Below are 13,600 nucleotides of genomic sequence, written 5' to 3'. Positions count from 1 at the left end.
ACTCCTCCCTGCCCTCTGCCCACTTTCAGCGCTGTAAGAGAAAGGACAGTTTTGGGGCCAAGCCTTCATTAGCATAACATCAGCACTGTGTGGGGGATTGTGATGCAAACAAGCTCAGATTGGCTCATTTCAAACCCCCTCTTTAAATAAGTAAGGTGCTACAGGATCATACTCCTGCCTGTTCATTGAACAATGGATCAGATTCTTTGGGTGTAAAAAGAGAGCAGATTTCTCAACAGGAGAGAAGTTTCAGCGATAATTTAGATGGGAGATGACTTCAAGTAAATCCAAATCTAAACATGTGGCACAACACAGGAGACAAGTAATAGGAAATATTATGTTTTTATGGTGAAAAAAATCCCTTTTTCAGGACAAATGCCTGCTTCCAACTGACCATGATTCAGCCTTGAAATTATTTTTTAAAAATTATGTAAATGGGCCTGTGGCTTATGTTATCATCCCCTGCCACCCACAGCAGGACAGCAGATACAGCAATCACTGCTTCTGCACCTTGTGTATGTTTAATATGTGTTTGCTCTTTTGTGATAACAAAAAAGGAGGGAGGAAACAAACAGGGTTTCTTCTTCTTTTTTTGTCAGGGAATCTGAAGACACAAGGAGAGAGAGAGAGAGAGAGAGGAGACTGTCAAACATACTGCGATAAAACATTCACCGGGAAATTATCTCCGTCATAAGGCCCTCCTGTTTTGAATACCAAAGGGATTCAAATTCCCAAACAAACTCAGAAAAGGTTGACCAATTTTCGTGCTCCACCAAATGATAGTGGATTGCAGCGCAGGTTGCACCTTTGAACCACAGCGCAGGAGGTAGTATGAAGAGGAGATCTTAATCTCTGTATCTCTGCATAGGTAATCCACTGAAGTGTAATTGCTTCTGCTCTAAGTTATACAAAATAATGACAGGAGTGTAAAACTCACTATGAATATGAAGTGAGTGTGATAACTGAGTTCCATGTCAGAATGGGAGGTTAGACTTGGACGAGGGCTCGTGCTGGGGAAGAAAACTGTCCTACGAAGAACACCAAGCGTCTCTGTGAGGAGGTTTCCTAAAAGAGGGCAGCGTTTACATAATACACATAATTGTGTTACCTGTCTAAAATAGCTGGTGGATTAAAACTTGTAGTAAATTCTGTCTGTTTAATCCTGCTTTTGTTTAGCATGAATTGGAATTGCTGGGTTTGTGTTTACACTGGGGGGATTGGATCAGTATGAAACAATGTTAGAGAAAAATTAGCACTCAATTCACTATTATTTCAGTTTTTTAATATTAAAGTAGCATTGTTTTACTGCAGAGGAATCTGCTGCCTAAGGTAAAAGATACTTTATAAAGTTCTTGAATAAAGAAGTACAGTTGGAATGTAACTTTCTGTTACGGCCACCCACTGTTGCTGTATTAGCATTTATGAAAATCAATTCATGCAAACAGAAAAAAGCTACCATTAAGAGGGATCAGACTGGAAATGTGTTAAAATACAAATACGTTTTCAGACTTTTTTCAACCAGAGCACGTGTGACCTAATGCCTCTTAAAAAGCTGATCAACATGACTCTACCTCTAAGTAACTTGATAAATGTCTGCTAACTTTATTCAGGACGATAAAAAAGGAGTGAAGACTTAATTGCACTCCACCAGGATGATAAAAAGTGACTTAGTGTAAAAGAAAGTGCCTGCATATAAACCACAAGTCTATAACAGCAACACTGTGACTTCAAAGGAGAAACTCTGTTATAAACTCTGTAAAAATGCAGCCCTGTCCCATGAATATTTTCATCTCTGTCATCTTTCTATGTTTAACACACAAAATATCACCGCCGTCAATTAGCTCTTTAGTTTAGGGGCGATCACTGCATGTTCCAGTTGTATGAATCCTGTTAGCAAAGCTTCATCACACTTTTTCTGCCTTGGTGCAAATTGTTAACTTCTGTTAAAGTTTAAATACTAGCTGAGAGAGTTGTGTGGCAGTAGATCTGGAATATTTTTGCACCGTCTCCTGGTAATATCTCCACAGCCCTTCCTATGCTACACTGCTTTCATTATGCATCCGAGCTCATGAGCCTTTTCAGGTGAGAGAATAAAAGATCCCTTTTTTGGCTCTTGCAGTAAAGTGAGTAGGCGTTTCGGTGTCTGCAACATTCACCCTCTCTCTTGGCTATGGTTTCTTCATTTCAGCACCCGTGTTTATGAAGCAAGTGCTCTCGGGGTTCATCATCAGTATAGTAAACTACCTCACCTCTGTGCTGCATGCATGTTCCTGTGCAAAACATGACAAACTTCTGCATCCTTTAGGCAGGTCTCGGCCTCTTTGACTCCGGCTCCTCGCCTACCCACAGGCCTGCTGGACCTATTTCTGATGGTAATGGCTCCAGGAGCCACATCCTGTCAGCTCACTCCACAGTCACTAGTAATCAGCTCGGGCTGATGAATGACGGAAGTGCCACTGGCTCCATTGCAATGACAAAAATGCACCCGTTTCTGCTCCCCTGCTTCACTGTCCTCTCTATACTTCCTTTTCCCCCTTTTTCATCAACTACTAAAGAATGGCACTCATCACTTTGGTTCAGCTGTAGATGCTGAAGCCTAAAATGAAATGTGTTGCTGGGTACAGATGCTGTACTTGAGAATTTGTGCAGCTCAGAGCCTTTTGATTTGTCATCTTGCTTGGATTTTATCATAAGATGATTAGTAAGAACAAACGTAAGTTTGGATCAATGCACAGATATGATATAATTTAAGCACGATCAAAGGTCGAGTGCCGGGTAGGATTTTCTAGAGTTTGCTTGCAGATTTGGGCTTTCTGCTTGCATTTAATTAGTCAAACTACAGCAGTGATTCAAAAGGTAAAGTCAAGTTTTATAGACTGGTTTTATATAGTTGCAGCCAACTGTGTAAAACAGTGTGTAAAACTGCAAACCTGCCTTTTCTTCTTGCAGCACTTTCACAGTCAGTATGAAAACCCTGTTGACCGCGCGCTATATGGTTAACAGTGGAGGGTGCAGTTATTCACCCAATGACAGAAATAATTTTAAACCCATGGAGAAGATAAAAAGTCAGATGTTTGATGTAAAAAGAATAGATATATTTTTAAAATTAATTTTTAACTACTTAAAAAAATAAGCATACATTCTCCTTGAAACTGAGCGATTAAGCAAGAGAATTTAGCACTGAAAGTGAAAAATAAGGCTGTTATGCATCGAACACATCTGATCTTTTTTTAAGACGTGAACTGTCACATACGGCAGAGGTTCGCAGACTTTTCAGGACGCAACCCCCCCAAATAACAGCAACAAAGACCTAGGACCCAAACTGTCCCTAAGCAAAGTTGTGGCAACACAGCCATGCAAATTCAAGAATAGACATGTGCTGACTTGCAATTTAAGGCTTTTTTCAACACAACTTTGATTTTCGCATAAATATCACCAAATGACAGTTTTTATTGAATCAATTTAATGCGTAATTTCTAGAGACATGGCTAAAATATACCATTTGTTTTATGGAAGCCACCCCAGGGGATCCCGACCCCCACTATGGAAACCACTGGCATAGAGTATGTACAAAATAAGGCTATCTTTGAGGTTATTGTTATCTCACCTATCGAATAATTCAACTAGAGAGGGAGAAAGAGGAGTATTGACTATGCAAGTCTTGCCTGCTGCATTTTTGTCCTCATGTGAGCGCTCCTGATTTGAATACATCTCTACTAATGTCATCTCCATCGTCATATCTATGCATCTCACCTCCATCGATAACATTCCAGGTGTGAAGTAGAAGGTGCAGGTTTCACACTCCTCTTAATTACTAAAGTCAGTTCACAAGGGGCCTGGAAAGCTGAATTCGACAAACAGGGCGGTCTAATGGATAAAGCAGTCAGGGTATGTGTGATTTATAGCAGGATTCACACCAGCAGAGCCGCCTCACACCTCATTTAAAAGCCGCATGATTAATTATAAGGGCGGCCTGTATATGTGTTTTTCCAGCGCTAATGCCAAAAAGATCACATCAGAGATGTCAATACCAAGCATTCCAGCTTTCATTATAAATACATTAATAATTTCACATTTCCATCCACACATACACACATGGAGGAGCTGAAGTTATGAGCAGTATTTAAGATGCTCATTACCTAACCCCCCGGCAGTGGAGGAGGTGCAGTTGGATGGAGCAGGCAGCGGAGGATGCCAGGCCTGGCACAGCTGTACAAGCAAAGCTGTAAAGAGACGTCACCGGCCTCTGTCGCTCAATCTTCCCCTGTGTTAATCCCACACTATCTGCATTCACGTCAGCCCTGCTCCTCATGTCCGTCGATTGCTTTCACACTCCTAAGTTCAATTTGGCAGGAAAGTGGACATGTTGCATCACTTCTCCTGGCTGAAAAATCCTCTCGGCATTGTTCCCTCCTCGAATAATCTTTTTCTCTGAGACAGTATGATGATCCAATCCAAGTCGTTTCCTGCAAGACATTTCTTGCTTTTGTCTTCTCTTTCAGGTGCTCACTTAACCAAATAAGATGTGTGCAAAAGCAGAGGCCAGTATTAAATGCCTAATCCAAGCTGTGTGACTTTTAGCAGCAGCGTAGCAGATATGAGTACATATGAGATTTAAAAGCCTTTAATGCTACTGAATCTCTTCTTAGCTGATCAGATCATCTTCTAAATGGCCTCAATACACAAGCAGGGCCGTGTGTGTACACAAGAGTCAGCTCCATTCATCTCCATGTACAGTATTAGGGAGAGACTACATGCTGTCATAGCAAGCCCCTACTGTTACTGTGGCCGTACAAATGCACTCTGCTCAGGTTTTACTAAAACCCCACAATTTACAGGCAAGAGTTTTATACCCAAGCTCCTAAGCAAACAAATCCCGGCCCTGAGGGCAGAATTTTTATTTTAACATCTCTTTTCGGGACTGACATTTTGTCCTCTGTTTTCAAATGTTTTCCCGAGAAGCTTCTCTCCGGTTGACCCAGGCAGAGCCCGTCGCCTCTGGCTTGTCATGGAGAGAAGAGTGATGCGGTTCTGTGGGCAACAGAGAGGGAGGCTCTGTACTGAGACAGCAGCAGGTGCAGCTGTGACAGTTGCCGTGTTGTTGCTAGCCTCGCACTGTAGCCGAGATGAGGTTCACAGATGTAGCCACTCAGTGCGCTGGTTTATTGGCTGCCTGAAACAATGCATCTCTGTCAAGAACAACTCCTCCTAAGGCCATTTCAGTCTAAGAGTGCTCTGTATGAAACAAGGCAGAGAAAAAACCTCGTTCTGACACACAAGGTCAACTCTGCTCCACAGCAACACAATCAAAGCTCCCCGTGCACTGCCAAAAAACAAAACACATTCCAACCTGCAGCAATCACACTGAAATGTAGTAGTTTGAGCCATATTTTCATGTCAAGTGGTTTGTCTGTCTGAAGGCAAAAAGGTAAAAAAAAAAAAAAATCAAATGTGTAAATAATGCATGATTGTAGATATTTAAAACATCTTAATGTAAAAGCATACTGTCCTTACTCCAAACACTACCACTGTTTGTCAAAACACTTTTCTGATAATCATTACCCAGCCTCTGTCATGCGCATGCTTCTCATGAAGTGCCCAAGGCTGCACTTCAACCCTAGGTGCATCTGGCAAGAAATGCATTACAATCATGCAAAACTCTCAACAGACTGCGCCTACATTAAATTAATGGCATCCATCTTGCAGCAACTTTTTTTTCTTTTTCTATTGTTTTTTAGAAGACAGCAAACCTTATTTTTTTCTTCAATTCAGAGCCTCGAAGTAGTCGGCAAAGTCCAAGGTAGTGTTTTGTTGAACCTCAGAGTAGTAGAGATCTGAGATAATATGACTATTGTTTTCCTGTAAAGCACCCAGTCTCTGCTTGTTCAATTACTGGAAGGAGCCTCAACGAGGGCGGTTAAATCATTTGCAGAGACATTATCTACGTAGAGAGAGAAAGACAGAGAGGTGGGGAGAGGGAGGGATGAGAGCAGACATAGGGGCCAAACTTTTAGTCTGAAGAGGAAACAAACATTTTTTTTTTTTTGTTGGACCACACATGGAGGGTGGTGCGAGGATAAAAGCAGCAGGATTCATGATTCACTGCAGGAAATTAATAGACTAATACGCTCCTCTCTGTTTCCAAGCCAAAAAACACACAATAAGATAAAATTGTTTTCATTACAGGTGATGATGGATATCTGTGCAGATTATGAAAATGTACAAAATTTGTGAGCGAGCCACCCCAAACTCCATTCTTCCCCGCACCTACGTCTCCTCCAAACAAAAGCAAGTCACAGGCGCTCATCTGTCAGCGTGAGCAATCATTAAGAGATAATTTGATTGTTTTTTCAACTCCGCCTGTGTTTGATGTCTCTGGCATGGTAGCAATTGAGCAGACAATTATTTTGTTGATTAGCTTAGTTTTTAGCAACTTCCCATGCCTGTGATATTCCTCTGAAACTCCCAGACCAGACGCTCAACTCCATCTGACTTGGCAACTAAATTACAAGAACAAAGCCTCCACACTTCCCAACTAAATACTGTAAAATAAAATGTCTTTTATCAGAGGCTCAGCCACTCCAAACCAACCCGATATGGAGGGAAATGTAGGCGATGCATACACTAAAAAAAGAACAGAAACATGAGATGGAATATGGAGCTGGCAGGGTTTCAGCTGCAAATTAGTCAGCACCCAGTGTTTTGTAGTGCATTTACTTGTGTGGCTTGTATTTTTTTCACAGTCTGACGTGAGAGTTTTTGGCATATTTGATCATGCAAAAATCAGTGTTTCTTTGAAAACCGCATCCAAACAAGCAGACATCAATCCAGGTGAGTAGCCAACTCAGTTTTCAAAATTAAAGCACTCACAGTTTCATGTGCATAAAGATAAAAGAAAAAAATACTTAAAGACACTTTGGTGAATTATTAAAAAAACTCTTAGTCCCATTCCTTCCCATTTAAAGGCATACTGATGGCTTTTCATAGCTTTAATATGATTTTGCAGTGTCCTTCTGATGCAATCTCCTCCTTTTTGGAATTTTGCATTCAGCAGCATGGAAGGCTATTACACTGTAAACTATATAGTATGCAACCTAACACAATATATACAGCAATCATTGGATAATCGGAACCAGCAACAAAAATAAATATAAATGAAAAAAACACTCAATATCCTCAAAAGTAAAATAACATTCAACACTCCTCATCAGAATCACACTTTTCTAGAATAAATTTAGTCTAAATAACTAGAGGAATCACAGCCAAACATAAAGGTATACTTTCAGAAAAGTACTAAGTATATTCATATGGGGTTAAACTTGCTGTGAGTCAGAACAGTCAAGGACAGCAGCAGCCTATATGGAGAGAATATATTGCTCTGGTGTGTTTACCCTCACCATTCCTAAATAACAGCCCTGTCTCGTTGGAAAAGGGGCTTTTAAGCATGGATGTGCTCCGCTCTCCTATAATCCAGCCGAGACATTACTCCTTCCCCTGGCAGACGTCCGCAGATCCCCCCTCTCTCCCAGCCAGGCCCTGCTCTCGGCTGCTATGGCAGAGCCGCAATAACTGCTGTTTGCTCAGAGCCTCGCCTCCCAGGTTCTCCTCTGTCACACAAATTGAATATTTTCCCAAATAGTGTTGCAGCTGTGCACAGATAAGGACGAGGTTCTGTTCACAGAGCACAAAGAACAGGACAGGGTCAATGTGTGTGATGTGTGTGATGTGTGTGTGTGAGAGAGAGAGACTGAGAGCGAGAGAGAGAGTGTGTGTCTATATTTTCAATCCTTTAATTACAAAAAAAAATCTAAAATGAACAAAAAGGCAAGTAACATTTATGAATAGTTTTCCCTTGTGAAAATAACTACAACAATAATTTAATCATTACCAATCTGTTTGTAATTTCATATTTTTCTTGATGATGATCAAAGTTTTAAAAAGTAATTACTGTATAAGCAATATGATGGCTCCAGTTTTAACTATCAAACAACATTACGTTTGTTAAAAGAATATTTTTACACGCTGCTTTATTTTCATGTCTCTTGTATTTGCTTTGGGAGTGCCTTAAACACACACCGATAATAGCACACTGCACATCTTATCTGAAACACACCCAGTGTTTGCAACATCATGTAGAAGCTACGATCAGAAACCAGGCCAAAATGCTACAACCATCGTTTTATGGCCAGAAGACTGTTTTTATGACCCACTTTTGCACTTTGCACTTCCTTTTTCTTCAAAACACCTTTCAGAGAAGCACAAAACGACAAAGACATGCCAGATAAGCTCAGGGAGGCTGCCATTTAAACCAAAGAGCTGTGGAAGAGCCAACGGCTAATATCCGTGTTGTTGCTCGTCACCAAAGTCTGAATTGACCCTCACTTCCCACAGCCTATGTCCTTGCTGGGTAATGCTCTGCTAGGAAATTATTTAGGCAAGCAGAAAGTTTCACCTGCCATTTCAGGGGCACTGAATCCCCTGCTGCACCAGAGGCCTTTGGCAAGTGGAAACAAATGTTTCACAAAATGGCAGGGAGGGGAGCACGCTGGCGCACAGCATTTTACTGATTGCCAATCGTAAAATAAAATCAGTCATGAAAGGGAGTTTTTTGGCCCTCTAAAGGCCCGTACATTACATCAAATTTGCCCTAGCTTTCTTTTACAGCCTTTTTTCTTCCCTTTAATGGGCGGCAGTTATCCGCACAGTATGGCTCCATGTAGGTGGTTTAGCAACAGAAAAGATTGCATCTGCAAACACAAACCCACAATTTACACGCCAAATAACTACGGACATGTAAATCTAAACGCTTCAACTCTCTTCTGACGCAATCACAACCTCCATCATTTGCTCCATTTTCCCGTGGAACAGCTAGCACATCTTTTTTCAAAGAAATACTACTTGAAATTGGTGGTTGTTCATCGCACACTGTTTGCTAACAAAGACTGTGATGCTCTGGAGAGAGAAAAAAAGGATGAGCTTGAATGTTCACCAAGAATAAAAAAGAAGTCCATCCTATACTGTAACATTTGCACACACACTATCCATTCAGCCACAATGCAACTTTTAAATCAATCATATGGACGCGCCAATCGCTGCTTGGACAAAGACAACAGGCTGATCTCGCTGCTTAAGAGAGAAGGAGTGCGACACAGAGACAAAGTGAGGAAATGTTCCCACTGGTCAGTGTGCAAGCGCTTGCATTGAATTAAATCAATAACAAATTACCTTGATAAAGCCGGAGTGGAAGTTCCTGGTTTGTTCTGAGAATTTAAAAATCAGAAGAGGCCATGAAAGCTGCATTATGATCTGTTTAATGCACCAGACAGACAAAACCTCAGCTGCTGTTTCTAGAGGAGGGGGGGGGGGCACACAGCAGCAGAAAATGATCCAACAGTCCGTAATGTTACAAATTTTGAAACGTTCACACCCACTCACACTGATCACACTCAATGAGACGTGAGAGTGCTGTGTGCTTCGAGAGTGCGATATAAAAGAGTTGACAATAGAGTGATATGTAGCATACTGTCCGCCCCAAAACACATTCAGAAGTGTGCTGGGCTGTATCGATCTGAGCACACGAGCAAAGAGGGGCAATCTAATGCTCTGGTAGATCAAGAGCAGCTGCAGTTCTTTGAGACGGGACGCACTTCCACTGAAACAAGAATGGAGACTTGAAAAACTACTCAACCAAGCGGAGTTTTGCAGTAAAATGCTCTTAAATGCATGTTTTAGAGCTATCAAGCATTGTTTTTTTTTTTTAAATCTGTATTCATAAGTACCTTTTACGATTCCTAATGATAATTAACACACCAGGTGTCGCTACACTAGTAAATACTTTTGGAAATTTGCACTACATTAGTATAAAATTTTTAAAAGTAGCGATGTGCAATGCACATCCAAGAGTTTTCAATGTTATGATAGTTTGCAGCTAAAATCTGCAATTTCTTACCATTATACTACTTTAAAAGCTTTATTGTATGAAAGCTTTGACATAATCTCATGCCCAAGCGTACAAACAAATACAAGTGAGATTATGCTATACACAAGATGTCACACGGACCTACTTACAAGAAGAGAAGAGATACTCCAGCCTTTCAGTTTTAGCAGCTCACACACTCACTCTTCAGCCTTAAAGGCTCAGTCAAAGCCAGTGGCAGAAAATACGACTCCTTCCATTGTGGAAGGGCTCTGGACACTTTGATATGCAAATATGTTCCTCCCAAACAGCTGGAATTTGCACTTGCATTAATTCAAACATTTTTTTTTTTTGCACAAACACGTGAAAAAAGATGGAGTCCTCCAATAGAGAGGGGCTGGATTGAGACGTGTAGCTTCTGGAGGAAGATAAAGCACACAGCCAGCTTATTTCTTACACATTCCTAAAAACTTGTTCACAAATAGACCGCCTTTGTATTTAGCTGAATGTCACTTTCTTATAGTAGGCGAGGAAGATAAATCCACTTCATCCTGCAAACACTTGGCTTATTCTTTTGTTTTGTGTTATCTCACAAATATATGTCCTTGGAGGAAGAAGATGGTGCCTTTTCCATCAGGGTTGTTGAATTATATTATTTGGAAACATGTTGGATTTCTAAAATCTCAACACGTGTGACACTGGAAGTGTACATTACTCTGAAAGGAATGATGAATGCGTTCAGGACCAAACACAGAAATGAGACACATTCATGGACTCTAATCCAGGCAGGAATTTGTGGATGCCTCTTTCAAAAAAAAAAAAAAAAATCAGACGCATGGGCTAAAAAACACACACAAAAAAAGCTGAGGGCATGTGGAGGCTGAAGCTAAATTTATCCCAATCCACTGATCGATCACTGGAGATAACTGCTGTGCTCCAGGCTGCCGTGCATCACCGGCTGGCTGGCCGCTGTGTGTGTTTCTCCGGTCGGGAGATAAGCACACACCGCACCGCGTGTGCGCCTCTGCTGCCTACTTTAACACATGGTTGACAAGACGCTTTTTGAATCGGTAGGCCTAAATAATAAATGTGCAGTAAGAGGATCTAATTTTACTGCCACTCTGCGCCGACTGGCTCTGAGTTAATACTAAGCAGCCAAATCCGTCCTCTTTTATACGTGTTTTCATATTTATCCCCCTCGCTTTGATTGATTTCCATGACTTTCCTGCGTTTGTAGCTCATTGCATCACCATAAACTCTCTCTTTGGCCCAAAGTAATTGCATGGGTAGGCGAGACTAGCCTCTTTCTTTTCTTTCTCTTTACAAACAGCCTAGCCACCCAATTATAATGGATTAGCGTGTGAATGCTCTCAAGAATCACACCGACATCGCTTCTTAGGTCACAGCTCCAAGCATAAATCCCTATTCAACAAGACCGTCAGTGGATTTAAAGAAAAAAAAAAAACTGGTGACCAGCACTACCAACTAAATTGCAACACCAAAGGACACACATTCCTATTAAATGGTGCTTTACATGTTCTGGTTCACGTAAAAACGCTGCCTCCCCCTCCACTTTTTAATAGTTTCCATTCAGGCAAACTCTGCAGCCTGAACAAATCAATCACATCTGGTTATGTTTTGATTGACCATTTCTCAATTAGCAACACTCGGACAATTTTGCTTCAACAAAAGTCTGGTGTTACCTTTTAAAACGAGTTATAGCTGTTTATTCAACTCAATTGTGACTTTTTTTTCTCTTAAAGTAGCTAATGTACAAAGTAAGTCGAGTAATTCCCTTGTGCTACTTAAATGAGCCTCGCTGCTAAAATGATTCCAAGTCAGCTAGCAAAGACAAAGTTTCTCCCCTCGACGCCAACTTGTCAAATACTAGTTAGCGTCTGATTTATTAAGTGCAAAAACAGTGTAAATAAAAACAATAAATCTTACCTTTCTTAAGCAGTGAAGCCAAACAGGCTCAAGTGAAGTCTACAGGGATGTGAATTGGGAAAAAAGGAAATAAAAAATGTCAGATTTTGGAAAGACAGTCCTCTGCAGCGAAGAGCCTGCAGGTCTGAGACATGCTCCCCTTCTCTGGGACAGACACGCTGATGCTGGCTACCAGGCGGCAGGTCCCCCTCTCAGCCCGTACATCCCGCTCCTGCCCCGGACACTGCACACTTCCATGGCCGGCAATATGTTGCTCTGCTCAGTCCTCACTCATGTGTTCTTTCACTCCTGGAGCAGCAGCAGGAGACGAAGAAAGGAGCGGCGGCGGCGGCGGCAACTACAAACGCGAAGAGGAGAGAAGCGGAGCTCGGGGACCCAGAAACCGCTGAGTGACACAGTCACAGAGGGACAGACTGAAACACAAGAGTAGGGGGCTTTCAGTGTCTGCTAAAAAGTGTGGGAGAATTCAGAGCTCTCTTCGTTGACGGCTTCTCTCCTGGCTCCTCGTGAATGAGACAGTGAAGACTTTAGTGTGGAGGGGGGGGGGCTAAGTTTCAGCGGCTCGCGCGTGGAGAAGATCCCGCTCACAGTGTTGTTGAGACAGTTGGAGGAAGCGGCGCGAGCGGGGCTTCCAGCAAACAGCGCCAGTGCAGAGGAAAGGAGAGCAGGCTGCCGTCTGCACGAGCTGTCTGAGCAGTGAGAGGGGTGGGCTCCGATAAAACCCGGTATGGATTCCGGATCCGCTCTGACTCGGAGTCTTTACACTAATCAAACTTTATAACATTCCCGGAAGTGGCTGCTCGCACTGTTACGTATGAGGTAAAAAAAACTACATCACGCAGACAGAAAGGAGATTATCATTTATCCTCCCTCGTTTTTGTTTCCCCTTCTACTTTCATTTTTAGCTCACAGTGCCTTCCATTTGGGCATGAGAGGCCCATGCTCTGTCACAGTAGGCAGTCCAGTCTATTCAACCAATGAAAGAGGACTTATTTTACTGTAATACTAGCAAACATCAAAGTGAACATGGAAGCACAGGCTCTTCTTCTTCTGCTCCTTTTAGTCCAGCTGGCTTCACAGGATAACACAATGGCACGGGCAGGAGTGGTCAAGCTGCTGCAGCTGAGCCAAAAGAGTAGGCTATGTGTGGAGCTAAAAAAAAAAAAAAGAAATTCTCCTAAGTTTTTTCCTTCCTTTTTTTCCCTCTCACATTTTCCTTTTACATGTTTCATGGCATCATTCGGCAGACAACGGAAATTTTTTCAGGCAACCATGGCTTTGACCTCTGCCCTTCTAATGTGAGCTGCATGCTATGTTGGTGATCCTTTTTGTATTCACTGTATAATGCAGGTGGTTACTGTAAATTCAGGGAAAGATTTCCAAGGGATTTGCCTTTTAAAGATAGCTGAATTCTAAGGCATCATTTCAGCTGTTATTATAGAGACCCCCGCACAAGTTTTTTTCTTTTTTTTTTTAAACAGCGTTGAAAATCTAATTTTCAGTGCAGCTGCTGTTTTTCATATCTTCATCACTTCCTCTATCTTTAAATCAGAATATCTGATGATAGATAAAACATGCCGGTCTCAACTGTTTCATGTTTATTCCTGCCATCGGTGAAGACTCGGAGCATGTTATGATCCGGTCAAGGAATTGGGTCCAGAAACATTATCAGGCAGGACGTGGGTACACACCTGGCTTCAATAAAAACTGTCTTTCACCCACCGAGGGGAAATGTGA

The 13,600-nt window shown here is 41.8% G+C and overlaps 1 protein-coding gene across 10 annotated transcripts in view; it reads right to left on the bottom strand.

Annotated features, from left to right (window-relative positions):
- Positions 1 to 12,482, bottom strand: part of adgrl2a (adhesion G protein-coupled receptor L2a) — a 113,729-nt gene extending 101,247 nt beyond the window's left edge. For 5 of the 10 annotated variants that reach the window (XM_041791186.1, XM_041791184.1, XM_041791185.1 and 2 more), the window contains exon 1: positions 11,864 to 12,481. The gene's annotated coding sequence lies outside the window, so the exon portion shown is untranslated. Of the gene's footprint in view, positions 1 to 11,863 lie in introns of all 10 variants that reach the window. The other 5 variants (XM_041791187.1, XM_041791190.1, XM_041791191.1 and 2 more) reach the window with 2 other exon arrangements.
- Positions 12,483 to 13,600: the final 1,118 nt, after the last annotated feature.

The sequence above is a fragment of the Cheilinus undulatus genome, linkage group 7, assembly GCF_018320785.1.
Source record: "Cheilinus undulatus linkage group 7, ASM1832078v1, whole genome shotgun sequence".
NCBI classification, from domain to species: domain Eukaryota; kingdom Metazoa; phylum Chordata; class Actinopteri; order Labriformes; family Labridae; genus Cheilinus; species Cheilinus undulatus.
Note: the sequence above shows the minus strand (reverse complement) of the source record. Positions and strands in the feature narration are given on the sequence as shown.